Source organism: Protopterus annectens, chromosome 13.part0, assembly GCF_019279795.1.
Source record: "Protopterus annectens isolate FY-2018-M chromosome 13.part0, PAN1.0, whole genome shotgun sequence".
Lineage (NCBI taxonomy): Eukaryota > Metazoa > Chordata > Ceratodontiformes > Protopteridae > Protopterus > Protopterus annectens.
In genome coordinates, this window is record NC_056747.1 from 448,385,943 (window position 1) to 448,401,778 (window position 15,836).

General features: G+C 38.8%; 1 protein-coding gene across 1 annotated transcript in view; it reads left to right on the forward strand.

Moving 5' to 3' along the window:
• Window positions 1–15,836, forward strand: part of RBM19 (RNA binding motif protein 19) — a 1,836,515-nt gene that overhangs the window by 483,520 nt on the left and 1,337,159 nt on the right. The gene's annotated exons all lie outside the window — the stretch shown is intronic.

The window sequence follows — 15,836 nt, forward strand, 5'->3', positions numbered from 1 at the left end:
TGAGCAGACTCTTACCTCTCAGCTGTCTGGATTCTATTAACAGGATGTCCAGATTTTTGCCTCATAGTTTTGGTCTGTAACACATAAAAAATAATTTTTCTGATACCCCACTGGGGAATGAAGTTACTAAATAAAGACAAGACATTCCAGTTTTGGGCTTCATATCCTTTCCACAATGCATACTAACAGAAATTTATTCCAGAAGCTTTCTAAGTGTGTTGTTGTTGTGTCTTTCCCGGTTAGGGGTTGCCACAGTGGAACTCCGGTCTGCTAATGATTGGCAGTAGATTTTTACGTGCCGAGTTGCCGGCCCTGACGCACAACTTTAAACGAAGGTACGCCCATACACGCATGTCTCCACACAGAAGATGCTTTAGCTGAGAATCAAACAGGACAACATCTTACTGTGAGGTGACAATGCTACCACAGCACCACCACCGCAGTTTGAAGCTTTCTAAGTGTCTAAGAGCGATATTTAAAATATACTCTCATATTTGGACCTTATCACCTCCATTATGTTGGGTTTGGTTCAGGTTTCTTGCATTTTGCAGGAGAAAAAAGACAGCAGCAACGGAGATTCTCTGTTGTCCTTTGCTTCTCCTGCACTGTATTCATGTACTGTGCTAGCATGGGAACATAACTCCCTACACATATGCAGTACATCAACAAACAAGGAAGAACATGGAGGAACACTGCATTGCTGTCATACAAAGACATTATTTAAGAAAGGGAAGTGGTTTCTTTCTTAATTGATGTCATTGTATAATAGGAATAGTCAGTGTGTGTATTGCAGTAGTAACTCATGGATGGCTTTGTTTAAATCTCTGGCTTCACCCTCTTGATTAAGCTACACCAGCTGTGGATTAATCCTGTGATAACTACACCAAGTCATTGATACCTGCTAAAATTATATCTGGCTAGCTTCCAAAGCTTTAGCATACTTTCCATACACCCAACCTGATAGCTTGAGATGAGCTGACTGTTTGTCTTTTTGTCTTTTCCCGGTTTGAGGTCGCCACAGCAGAACTCCGGTCCGCTAAGGATTGGCAGTAGATTTTTATGGTGCCAAGTTGCCAGCCCGACGCCCAAACTTCAGCTAAGGCACGCCCATTCACGCATGTCTTTCAGAGGCCACTGGACCGCTGGGAGGACATGCAGACTCCACACAGAAGGCACTCCAGCCGAGAATCTAACAGGAGAACCTCTTGCTGTGAGGCAACAATGCTACCGCTGTACCACTGTGGCTTATAGCTTGACATGAGCTGACTAAAAGATTTAGGTGTGAAGCCCTTTATAGTTTTACTGTTGCCAAAGAGAGCGCTCCAGTATTGTCTAATTATGTTCCATTGCTGGGCAGCTAATTTCCTTCCGGGGGATGGCTTCTACTTCACTTTGTATGACAGAAACTATATTGTTTTTGCAAAAAAATAATTTTAAAGCTGGCATAAAGTGTTTTGAGTGACTGTCACATGAATTTTTTAATTACTTTTAAATGATAGTGTCACATTTTTATTTTTGTTGTAAAAGTTGTTAAAATTTGCTTTACACTACATTTAATTTTTGGTGCTGTGCAAGAGTACTTTTACTGTGTTTTTATTAGTTAAAAATTACATTTTCACTGCTAATCTGTTTTACCAACAACTGCTGCCAGTCTTCCCCTGGAATTGGGCATCTTTTTCAGTTTAGACTTGGAACAGCCTACTGGTTCCTCAGTTTTCTTAAACACACAAAAAGAAGATCAAGCCTTTGCCACCATTACAGACTGCTGAAGTGTCTCAGCTACAGATGGATAGCTTTGCTGTGGCCAAAACTGGTTCATTGGACCATTCATCTTTTTCTCCTGGTGTTATCTCTATAGCTACTATGGACTGGAGTAGACACTTCCTCTGCAGCTGTTTCAAGTGCTCTTGTCAGGCAAAGGGAGTGAAAATTGTTGCTGGTCCTGAGAGAAGGAGCTAAAATGTGTCTCTGCTTAGCCAGAAAGCTATGCCTATCCCTAGCAAAGTTTTTCTTTGCAAAAGTGGGTATGTTTCTTCAGAAATTCCTGTCAAAAAGAAACAAAATCTTTGTCTTCTCCTGTCTCTGCTACTCTGCCCAGGAGTGATTTATTGGGCTTATCTCACTTCAGAGCTCAGTCTCTTGACCCTTCATGTAAGGTTATTTCTGATAAAAGATAAAGGGATTCTTCACTATAAATGAGTGTGAAGAGATGTATTTTGTTATACATATCCACAGAGTTCTGTTTCAGATTCTGAGTAGAGTTTGACTTCAGCCAGTCCCTTTGAAAGATTCTCTTTCTCTGAAATTATTTCCGGAATGTTTGTGATGTTTCACATTTCCTCTGAAATTGTGATTTATTATGATTGTAATTTCCAGAATCTACTTTTTTTTTCTTCTTTGGAATATCTGTTTGTCACATTGTGTAACTTGCCTTACAGCGATCCAGCTGCTCAAAGAAAGCAGAAGCTCCTCAAATTTTGGAGTTTTTATACACTCACGCCACAACAGACCCAGCATCTGTTGCTTTAGTGATTCTAGCTGCAGTTTAACTTTCGGTTAATATTAATCCTTCTTTTACTGACAAGATGGGCAGGCTTTGGTAATTTTGAGGAATACGTTATACAGTGGATATAAAAAGTTTACACACCCCTGTTAAAATGTCAGGTTTTTGTGATATAAAAAAAATGAGACCACAAAAAAAAAATTTCTAAACTTTTCCCACCTTTAATGTAACCTGTACATTTCAATTGAAAAATAAACAAATCTGTTAGGGAGAAAAATATATATATATAAAAAAAAAAAAACGTTCAATAAGGTGGTTGCATAAGTGTGCATACCCTTAAACTAATACTTTGTTGAAGCACCTTTTGATTTAATTACTGCATTCAGGCTTCTTGGGTGCACACCTGCCATCAGTTAGAGACTCTGATTAACCCCAAATAAATTTCAGCTGTCCTAATAGGATTTTCCTGACATTTAGTTAGTTGTCTGCTACAGCAAAAGCCATGGTTCGCATCAAAGCATCAAAGGGACCTCATTGTTAAAAGGTATCAGTCAGGAGAAGGGTACAAAAATATTTCCGCAGTATTGGATATACCATGGAAAACACTGAAGACAGTCATCAAAAATTGGAGAAAATATGGGACAAGCGTGACGTTGCAAAGAACTGGACGTCCCTCTAAAAGTGATGAAAAGACAAGAAGAAAACTAGTCAGGGAGGCTGCCAAGGAACCTACAGCAACACTGGAGGAGCTGCAGGAATTTCTGGCAAGTACTAGTTGTGTATTACATGTGAAAACACTCTCCAATATTCTCCATATGTCTAGACTAATACATCAAGTCTCCCAAAAGCATGTGGGAAAATGTGTTCTGGTCTGATGAGACCACAGTTGAACCTTTTGGCCACAATTCCAAAGGGTACGTTTGGTGCAAAAACAACACTTCGCATCACCAAAAGAATACCATCCCCACGGTGAAGCATGGTGGTGGCAGTATCATGATTTGGGGCTGCTTTTCTTCAGCTGGAACTGAGGCTTTAGTCAAGGTGGAGGAAATTATGAACAGTTCCATATACCAGTCACTTTTGGCCGAAGAACCTTCAGGCGTCTGCTAGAAAGCTGAAGAGTAATTTCACCTTTCAACACGACAGTGACCCCAAGCATACATCCAAATCAAGCAAAAGAATGGCTTCACTCGATGAAAATTAAAGTTGTGGAATGGCCCTGCCAGAGCCCAGACCTAAATCCAGTAGAAAATCTGTGAGGTGACTTGAAGAGGGCTGTGCACAAGAGATGCCCTTGCAATCTGACAGATTTGGAGTGCTTTTGCAAGGAAGAGTGGGTAAATATTGCCAAGTCAAGATGTGCCATGCTAATAGGCTACTACCTAAGAAGACTGAATATTGTAATTAAATCAAAAGGTACTTCAACAAAGTATTAGTTTAAGGTGTGCGCACTTATGCAACCAGCTTTATTGTACATTTTTTTTTTAATATATTTTTCCCCTAACAGATTTAAATAAAATCCACACTATCGAACCACTACTCCACTAGATGACAGGCAGTCAAGCAAAGATTCCAAACCATGAAGACTCCCAAAACGACCTTTATTAAAATAACAAATTAGCGCTTTCTTCCAGCTTAACTGGACTAATTCAGATTCAAATGAGCATTAATTAATTCCATTCTTATACACTTAACTACAGGAAATTAATTAAAGTAAACAGGAAATGATGCAAAGTCAATAAAAATACTTGTTTGTCATAAATTTCATATATATATATATATATATATATATATATATATATATATATGTGTGTTAAATATATATTTGCCCAGCTTAATAAATATGTAATAATAAAATATCTATATAAAAAGATGTACATATATTAAATACTTCAATAGTGCATACCAACTTATATAAAAGGTGCATAAACATAAAAAATGTACATAAAAACTGAATCAGTCAAATCCTGGATTTTAAAACAGGTTTCATGGAGATGCATTCATTTATACCTAGAGGGTTGACTGCATTTAACTTCAGTTGCCATTTATCTTCTTTTTCCTCAAGCAAATGTTTGATGTCACCACCCCTTGGATTATAGTGTACTTTATCCAATATAGCAAAACGAAAGGTGTGATCAGAATTATTTGATGATATATGTCTGAACAAAGCATTATTTACATTTTCCCTTTTTATATTATATTGTGCTCATAAATTCTATTCTTCAAAAGCCTGTCCGTCTTACCAACGTAAAAGGCTGGGCAGGCTGAACATGTAGCCAAAAACACCACACCTTTTGTATAACAATTCCCTAACTGGAACTCTATCTTGTTTTTACACTCTTTTTTTAAATATATATACTTCCCCTCATATATGTACACTGACTGCAAGCTCCGCATTTTGTAGTTCCTTTGACTACATTACTTTTCCTTTCCTTCCAGTTATTTTCCAACTGGTGTTTTATATTCCTCCTAGTCTTGTACACAAAACTTGGTTGACGTCCTAAATAATTATAAACATCAGTGTCCCCTCTTAGGATATTCCAATTCATACATATAAGTTCCTTAATAGTGGATGAACGAGGGCTGTATTTTAAAACCATAGCTCTGGAGTAATTAGAATTGTTTTTATTGTAATTGTTATCTTCTTTATAACAAATTCTTCCCCCAACAATGGTTTATATAATACCCCACATTGAGATAATACATAGTCCACTGTTTCATCAATTAATGGGGCAGGGTATCCTCTTTCCAAAAACATACTCCCTATCAGCCTAAGTTCATCAACAACATGTCATTCTAGCTGCCCGTATACACAGTCCTTTCAAAATATGTTTTTTCTGTAAGAAAGGATGGCAGCTATTAAATTTAATTAAATTCCAAATATGAATTGCTGAATGTGGGCTTAAAATATATGTTAGATTTAAAACCTAGGGGTGTATGTGAAACATAAGTATCCAAAAAAGGCAAACCAAATTCGTGAAATGTATACTTAAACTTTACTTAAACAATATTTGTTCATATTTTATCTACAAATTGATGTATAACATCTGTATCTCCTTTCCATAAAATAAAAACGTTGTCCAGGAAACGCACGTATAATGTAAAATACTTATTAAAATCACTATCAAATACATATCTATTCTCACATTCTGTAAGCACAATGTTAGCAAAAATTGGGGGCATAGGAGGCCCCCATGGCTGCACCTTTAATTTGTCTAAAATATTCCCCCTCAAAGTAAATAAAATTATTTTCTAAAACTATACTTTTCAAGTCCAATACCAAAAGAATCTTATTGTCATGGTTGGAATATCTCACCATAGATGCGTGAAATAAATAGAAACCCTCTTCCTTAGGTATGGAATTAGGTCTACCACATCTATACTCAAAAAAATTAACTCACTATCCCATAGATCATGCATCAATCTACTCAAAAAGTCCCATGAATCTGAGTAAATGGGGGATATTTTTATATACATGCTTTAACCAATTGTCAGTCAGGACCCCTATAGGGTAAGTTTTTGACTTACTTCCTGACACAATGGGTCAGAAAGGTGGGTGCAAGTAATACTTGTACACCTTGGGTACTCTGAACGCAGTGGCTTATAAGGGGGATTCATATTTAACAAAATCATATACATCCCTTAAAAAATCTCTGGTCAAGTAAATATTCGTCTAGTCATGAATCAATTCGTCTATGGGCTATGTTAATATCATTAAGACTAATAGCCTCATAGACGTCGGTATTATTTAATATTTCACACATATTTTCTATATAGTTAATCTGATCAAACAGCACAATTCCCCTCCTTTGTCCGGTTTCATGATTCTCATTGTTTTGTCCCTATGAAGCTCCGAAAATAATTCCCACTCACTTTTACTAAGATTAGATTCCTTTCTCCTGTTAAACGTACTAACATAAGTTCTATAAATGTCTTCAGTAATTAATTTCTCAAGTGTAATTAAAACTGGTTGTAGGGGGAATAAATGTGCTCTTTTTCTTTAAATTAATGTCCTCTTGGTTTTGATATTTATCTTTAAAGTATAAGACTAAATTAAGTTTCCTAATAAACAACTTGACTTCCAATAATGTGTCAATAAGGTCTAGTTCAAAAGTGGGCACAAATTTCATCCTTTTAAGGAACAGGGAAAAGTGTTCTGTAGTCACCCTATGATCTGTGTAATTAAATATCTTAAAATTTTTACCAACATAGGTGACTTCATTAACATTAACTATCTCCTTTGCTGATTCGGGTGGGGCGGCATGTAAAATTCATCTTTGTACCAAATTTTTTGCCCCCTCTGTCCCGAATCCCAATTTTTCCCCCCGTTTCTCCATGAATTCTTCTTTTGGCCCATCCAAACATTTTTTCCAGAGTACTGTTTTCCATCTCTCTGACATCCGTTGTCATCCCCCCTATAGTTCTGATTAACACCTGTAGATTGATTGCTAAGTTTGTATGTGTCATTAATGTGTGTTTGTTTGGTCTTTTTCCAAACATATGCACTTTTTTCTTTATACTGTTTAATGTCCCTAAATATTTTTTTCTCCTTCCTTTTAAAAATAGCTGTAGCATTTTTATTAAAGTGTTTGTTGTAAAAATCTTTCCAGTTTTCAAAAACTAAATCTTGTGTAATTTCCTCATTAAGTTGTTCAACTTCTATAATAAGTCTACTAATTTTTGCATTTTTGTGCTTAGATAACAAATGCATGTAATTAAATCCAAACTCCTCAAATAAATTAAAATCCAACATAACTTCATCAGTAAAATTTATCCCCATGGGTTCCTTAAAAACCCTAATAACTTGGGGCACAATTTTCAAAGAAATGCATTTCTTAAAATAAGCATTGTCGATCTGCATGCGTTTAATGGAACACATTTATTTTCTCCATACCCAGTATTTTATCTTTAAGAGAATCAAACATGACAGGACAGTCATCTGCGATATAAACATTCTTGTTAGTCAAGTCATTGATGTCCCCAAAATAAAATGCTGATTTCAAAAAGTTCTCAACCCTAGTTCCAGGTTTAACGTGTAGGTTCTCAACAGGTTGTGTACCAATAATATTAGCATTTGTACCTGTCAAGACTTGAACATGGCTGTGGTTGCCCACAACACTAGTGCAAGTCCACTGGGGTACTGGGCATTTAGATTTTGCCCTACAACGAATATGTTCTTCAGCCAAATCCAACCCAGAACTCTGTGAAACCATAACCTTTCCACTAAAAAGAACGCCTTCACTAGAACTCCGTACGTTGGTGGACCTTCTGTTGATCTCTCATTGCTCTACCCTAGTCTCTCCTTGTCCAGGTGACGTCATCGTCAAAGGGGTAGAGGTAGGCATACCCTGTGGCTGACTCATTAACTCAATGAGTCTGGTGAGCTCGCCTTTAACGATTTGAAGTTCAGAATGCAGACTGTTGAGTTTTTTTCTCTGAACAGGCAAAAGAAGCATTGGGATCTCGTCTAGGGAATCCATAAGCCCAAAAGTCAGCTAAAAAACAATAAATAAAATCCACACTATCAAACCACTACTCCACTAGATGACAGGTAGTCAGGCAAGGATTTCAGACCATAAAGACTCCCAAAACGACCTTTATTAAAATAATGAATGAGCGCTTTCTTCCAGCTTAACTGGACTTCTTCAGATTCAAATGACCATTAATTAATTCCATTCTTATATGCACTTAACTACAGGAAATTAATTAAAGTACCAGGAAATGATGCAAAGTCAATAAAAATGCTTGTTTGTCATAAATTTCATATATTCATTCATAGAATTTCATTCTAAGGCCCCTCACTGGTCCAAATAAGTAATCTTACAAGTTAGCACTAATAAACCATAAGCACTACTTACTCTTATACTCTCTACAATTACCTTGTCCCCTATTGGTCCATTTTAATTCAGTTCCCTATATTACTCTAGCATGTCCAGAGGTCAGTCAATGGTTTCCTCTCCAGTCCAGCTGTTGAATCTGCGAATTTTGAGGCAATGTTACAACTGTCTCATGTACACGGACATCCCTCTCCTCCTCCAAAAAGGTTCAAATATATGTGAGAGATGCAACCATATAGCCAAACTGGAGGCTGAGCTCTCTCATCTCAAAACTGGTGTAACCAGTCAGGAGGTGAAGGTAACCTCACACAACACAATTCCAGTATCACATAGTCCCACCACAACAGTGAACCAAACACACAAAAAAACAAAAACATACTCGGAGGCTCTAAATAAAAATCTGCCTAAGCAACAGAGACCTCCAAAGCAGACATCCAAGCAAACGCTACCCCAAAACAAAACATGTACAACACATAGCACACAAAGTCAGTTTGCCAAGCAGTTACAGCCCTTAAGGCTGAATAACACACCTGATACTCTTGTAATAGGTGACTCTATTGTCAGACACACTGACGTCCCGCTCACCAGGCTGAATAAAGAGAAGGTCACAGTGAGCTGCCTGTCGGGTGCTAGGATCCACCACATAACGCAAGCACTCAGGTCACTCCAAAGCAAATACAAATATGACTCGGTCATTGTACATGCTGGCATGAATGACCTGAGACGTACATCCCTCGACTACATGAAAAGAGACATAGAGGAGCGCTCTGATCATGTAGCCCAGGCCGGTATGACCCTGACCTTGAGCAGCATCTTACCCTCGCCTGGAATGATGCCACAGTATAAAGACAAAATGATCGATATTAACAATTGGCTAAAATTTTGGTGTCATTCAAAGGGGGGATCCAGTGTCTGTCAGCCTGGGATGACATGCTCGACAAGCCACATTGCTTCACTAGGGACTGCTTGCACCTGTCACCTCTGGGCTTTCAGATATTGGCAAAGGCTCTTGCCACCCCCATAGTGCCTTTTTTAGGCAAGGCTCAAAAATCAAACCCACCTCCATAGACAGCACAAGGAACAAGAAACTAAGGGTAATGCTGCTAAAACGCCTTCTTCTGAGTTGATTCTAAGCGACAAAAAATACACTGAACCCACAGACATCACCAATATCCTGGCAGACAGGTTCAGTGCCAACTTTTCCACCCCCTTCCCCCCAAAAGAGCAAGTATCTATCCCGGCAGAGTGCAGCCTCCCAAACATCTTTGACGCTCAGGTGAAGGCCGCCCTCTCCAAAGCAAAAAACACTGCTTCCATGGGACCAGATGGCGTCGCGGGTTGCTTCCTTCATGAACTCCAAGAAGAACTAATCCCTCAAGTAAAACTGCTGTACAGTCTCAGCCTCACTACAGGATATGTGCCCAAAGAATGGCGTACAGCAACAGTGGTCCCACTCCACAAAGGTGGCGCCTCTGTGGACCCTGGAAACTATCGCCCCATAAGCCTGACTAGCCTAGTCTGCAAGGCTATGGAGAGGATCATCATGGAACTCATAAACAAAGACATTGGGAACCTACAGACACTAGATCCTACCCAATTTGGCTTAGTCATGGGCAGATCCTGCCTTTTGAACATGTCACTAAGGCCATAGATGAAGGGAAGGTAGTCCACACAGCCTATCTGGACCTCGCAAAGGCATTTGACACAAGACCCCACTCGGGCATCATAGATAAGCTATCCAGCCTAAATATAAACTCCTGTGTCACAAGATGGGTCGCAAACTGGCTCAGACAGAACCCACAGAGTCAGAGTTGCTGGAGCCATGTCAGACTCGAAACCGGTCACAAGTGACGTCCCACAAGGTTCTGTCCTGGGACCTCTCCTGTTCGGCATTTACTTTTCTGAGGTACAGGCCAATGTGGGAGGACTATGGCTCACCAAGTTTGCAGATTACTGCAAACTGGGCGGCATAATAGACTCTCCAGCTGACACAAACATCCTTCAAAAAGGTCTCGCAGAGACAGATAACTGGTGCCAGAGCCATGGTCTAAAGCTAAATGCCAAAAAGTGTATAGTCATACCCTTTGGCAAAAACAATGTGCCCACAAATTACCACATAGGTGGTAACCCATTAAGTACAGAGAAAGTAATTAGCGATCTGGGGACCCAAGTTGATAGCAATCTCTCCTTTGACAACCACATTGCCAAAGTGGTTAGAAAGACCTTCTACATAGCCCACCTCATCATGAAAGGATTCACATCTAGATCAAGAGAGGTAATCATGCCCCTTTATTCATCCCTCATCAGGCCCATCATAGAATACAATGCCCCCTTTGGGATGTACCTTACCCGACACCTGCAGCAATTAGAAAGACCCCAAAAGTACCTCACCAGGAGGATCAAGGTACTCAAACAGATGCCATATGCTGCTCGGTTAAAAAAAACTCTAGCTCTACTCAGTTGCGTACCGCCTACTTCGATGCAATCTGTGTCTGACATATAAAGCTATGTCCAACCCAGAATTAATGGACATGCTCCACCTCAGTAAATTTAAATCCCTTAGAACCACCCGCTCGAGGGACTTGAACCTCAGCACAGAAATAAATAGAACATGCTGGAGGGACAGATTCATAACCCAGAGGCTCCCTTCGCTCTGGAATAGAATTCCAATTCATGTTAGGCAGAGCACCTCACTGACTCTCTTCAAGAAGAATCTTGATGAGTGGTTGGGGAATCGTAGGTTTGTCCCGGGGATTACTTCCGTGTCACTGTTAGACAGAGGCACAGTAAACTAAACTTTAAAAAGGGCAGGGTATACTCAAATCAAGGGGTGGCGTAAGCCAAACACAATCAGGCTAGGCTTATAAATGCCCCAGGGCAGATAGCCTAGTATGAACCTATATATATATATATATATAAAGTTAAATATATATACGCTCAGCTTAAATATGCAATAATAAAATCTATATAAAAAGATGTGCATATATTAAATACTTCAATAGTGCATACCAACTTATATTAAAGGTTCATAAACATAAAAAAATGTACATAAAAACTGAATCAGTCAGATCCTGGATTGTGCCCACTTTTGAACTAGACCTTTTTGACACGTTATTGGAGGTCCAGTTGTTTATTAGGAAACTTAATTTAGCCTTATTTTAAAGATAAATATCAAAACCAAGAGGACATTAATTTAAAGAAAAAGAGCACATTTAATCCCCCCTACAACCAGTTTTAATTACACTTGAGAAATTAATTACTGAAGACATTTATAGACCTTATGTTAGTACATTTAACAACAAGAGAAAGGAATATAATCTTAGGAAAACTGAGTGGGAATTATTTTCGGAGTTTTGTAGGGACAAAACAATGAGAGTCATGGAGCTGGACAAAGGAAGGGAATTGTGCTGTTTGATCAGATTAACTATATAGAAAAGATGTGTGAAATATTTAATAATACAGACTTCTATGAAGCTATTAGTCTTAATGAAATTAACATAGCCATAGACAAATTGATTCATGGCTAGAAGAATATTTACTCGACCAGAGATTTTTTAAGTGATGTATATGATTTTGTTAAAGTTGAAACCCCCTTATTAGCTACTGTGTATGGAGTACCCAAGGTGCACAAGGATTACTTACACCCACCTTTCCGACCCATTGTGTCAGGATGTAAGTCAAAAACTTACCCTGTATGTTTTTGGAAAGAGGATACTCTGCCCCATTAATTGATGAAACAGTGGACTATGTATTATCTCAATGGGGGGTATTATATAAACCATTGTTGGGGGAAGAATTTGTTTATAAAGAAGATAACAATTACAATAAAAACAATTCTAATTACTCCAGAGCTATGGTTTTAAAATACACCCCTCGTTCATCCACTATTAAGGAACTTATATGTATGGATTGGAATATCCTAAGAGGGGACACTGATGTTTATAATTATTTAGTACATCAACCAAGTTTTGTGTACAAGACTGGGATGAATATAAAACACCAGATGGAAAATAACTGGAAGGAAAGGAAAAGTAATGTAGTCAAAGGAACTACAAAATGCGGAGCTTGCAGTCTGTGTAAATATATATATATATATATATATATATATATATATATATATATATATATATATATGAGGGGAAGTATATATATTTAAAAATGAGTGTAAAAACAAGATATAGAGTTCCAGTTAGGGAATTGTAATACAAAAGGTGTGGTGTATTTGGCTATATGTTCAGCCTGCCCAGCCTTTTAGGTTAGGAAGACGGGCAAGCATTTGAAGAATAGAATTTACGAGCACATATATAATATAAAAAGGGAAAATGTAAATAATGCTTTGTGCAGACATATATCATCAAATAATTCTGATCACACCTTTCGTTTTGCTATATTGGATAAAGTACACTATAATCCAAGGGGTGGTGACATCAAACTTTTGCTTGAGGAAAAAGAAGTTAAGTGGCAATTGAAGTTAAATGCAGTCAACCCCCCCCGGTATAAATGAATGCATCTCCTTGAAACCTATTTTAAAATCCAGGATTTGATTGATTCAGTTTTTATGTACATTTTTTATGTTTATGTACCTTTTATATAAGTTGGTATGCACTGTTGAAGTATTTAATATATGTACATCTTTTTATATAGATATTTTATTATTGCATATTTATTAAGCTGAGCATATATATATATATATTTAACTTTAAATATATATATATATATATATATATGTATATGACATTTATGACAAACAAGTATTTTTATTGACTTTGCCTCATTTCCTGTTTACTTTAATTAATTTCCTGTAGTTAAGTGCATATAAGAATGGAATTAATGCTCACTTGAATCTGAAGAAGTCCAGTTAAGCTGGAAGAAAGCACTCATTCATTATTTTAATAAAGGTCATTTTGGGTGTCTTCATGGTCTGGAATCCTTGCTTGACTGCCTGTCCCCTAACAGGTTTGTTTGTTTTTCAATTGAACTGTACTCGTTCTATGTCACGTGAAAGGTGAGAAAAGTTTTGAAATGATTTATTGTTGTCTCATTTTTTTATATCGCAAAAAAATGGCATTTTTAACATGGTGTAAACTTTCTATATCCACTGTATGTATTTCTGCACTACTTATTTTTAGTTTGCTCCACTGTCTAGCTCATATGCTGATGTTTATGCATGCATTTTTTGAGAATATGAGGAATGTTTTGGCATCCAATTCCTCTTCTGAGGAGAAGTTTGCTTTGTCTAACTTGGTTGCTTCTGTGTGTCAAGTGGTTACCCTTTGTTTGAAATGTGTGTATGACTCTGCTTTTGTCACTTCCTAGGCTGCTGCATTCTTAAAACCTCCCAGATGGTGTGAAAAATGAAATTTTGAATTCTCTGTCTTGGATAGATTAAGGTTTGGATTTTCTACAGCAGAGGTCCGTGTGAAGTGTGTTGAGTGAGGTATGCTGATTCACGGGATCTCACTTTTTTCAGCCTTTCTTCTCAGTTGGCTAAGGGAATTAATGTTCTCCCTGCTGATTTCTTGTAAAGGCAAATTATGCTGACCCAGTGAGCTACCCAAAAAGCCATGGCAGGGAGTTTTCAACCCCCCCCCCAAGCTAAGACGGTCTAAAAATCTGCATGCCTATTTATAAGACCCACTTCCAACTAACTGTAAATTCATCAAGGTTACTTTTAGCCATGGGAGTGAGGGCCCTGGTGGTGCAGCGGTTAGCATTGTCACATCACAGCAGGAGGTTCAACAGTTCGATTCTCGGCTGGAATGCCATCTGCATGTCCTTCCCACGGTTGAGTGACATCTAAAGACATGCAGGTAGTTGTGTGCGTGAATGGGTGTGCCTTCTTTGAAGGTTGGGCATAGGGCTGACAACTTGGCACCTTGAAAATCCACTGCCAATCATTAGCAAACAGTGGGAGTACTCCCCTCTTTTGAGTAATTACCCCTTACTCGCAAGACTTAACTCTTCTTTTTCTTCCTGCTCTCGTTGAGCTTTGGCTGTTTCTGAGGAGAGTGTTAAGCTCTCCATACTCCTCTTTTAGTAGAAGTAAAACTGCTTCTGATTCCAAGGTCTAAATGATATCCTTTCTCATTTTGTCTTCAGTTAACTTGCACTTCAGTTTTCTGGTAGTCTTAGATTTAAAAGAGGCATTATCACATTCCTAGGTCCACGTTACAAAACATTCTAGATGTTTTCTGTGTGTGGTTCACATTATCAGTTTCTCTGCCTTGCATTTTTGGTGTATCCACTGCCATAACATTGTTTACCAAGTGCCTAGATCCTGTGATAGCCTACTGCAAACTGTGGGGTGTTATATTTTTCCTTATTTAGGCATTTGCTATTCTCTGCAGAGTATTTTTCAAGTTGCTGGAAATCTCTCATTTGGGTACGGTATCTCCTACACAGACTGGTATTCCAGAAGAATATGCAGATGTGTTGTCTGACCAATTGTCACACGACTGTTTTCCTGGTGTGTCTCTGGGACACCTCAGCTCAGAGCTTTTCTTCTACAGGCAAAAGTAGATCTAGATCTATTCCTGAGCTTTTCTACTTACTACTGTCTCAGCTAGGGCATTCCTCATGATTCTGGGTCTCATGGTGTCTTTGATGCTCTTGACATCTTTTGGTACATTCCACATGATAAAAATCAGATGTCCTTCATGGATGCATCTGCAGTCATAACAAGTGGGTTGTCCTGTCGTCAGGCAGCCCTGCAGTCGCTGATGTCGCTGCCGGTCGGTCGGATCCAGAGATTACTTCAAGACTTCTAAAGCTAAGTACCACTCTTTCTTGCCTCAGCCGATGTCAGAAAAAGTTAACAATTGTTTAACCTGTGGGAAACAAATACCTCATAAAGATTTCCACTCTTACTGTCTGCCTTGTTTAGGCCCAGCCCACGACGTAGCAGCCTGTTCGGCCTGTGCCTCTTTCAACCCCCGAACAGTTTTTCGGTACTGATTTTGCGTACATTATGCCGTCGGATCCTCCGACTACCCAATCTACCAAAAACGCAAAGATAAAGACCGACACTTGCGGGTCCGCGTTTTCGCCGCGAAACCACGGTAAAGCAAACCGGCGGGTCTCTCGGTTTCCCAAACCGAGAAAACTGATCAAAGTACAGCTGAACCTATTCTTACAACTGAGGCCCCTGCTACAACTCTTGAATCGACCTCAGAAATTTTACCCACTACGGTGGTTGACTTATCAGACACCATCCCTTGGATGTCTCTACCCCAGCACGTGGTGCTGCTAGGCCTCCAGCAGCCATGTCCATTAAGGCCTTCGCCAGGGCTAAAGCAGCCAAGACTACTAAATCAGTGCCTGTTAAACCCACATCCAGGCCCTCTTCTAGTTCTCAAATGCTTTATTTGGCAGAAGATTTAATTTCTTTAATTAGAGGATCTCAATCTCACCCAGACAGGGCCTCTCAGCCCCAGAGAAGAGACCTAGGGCAGAGCCCCTGAGCCAGTGTCTTCTGATGATTCTGCTGATGAATCAGA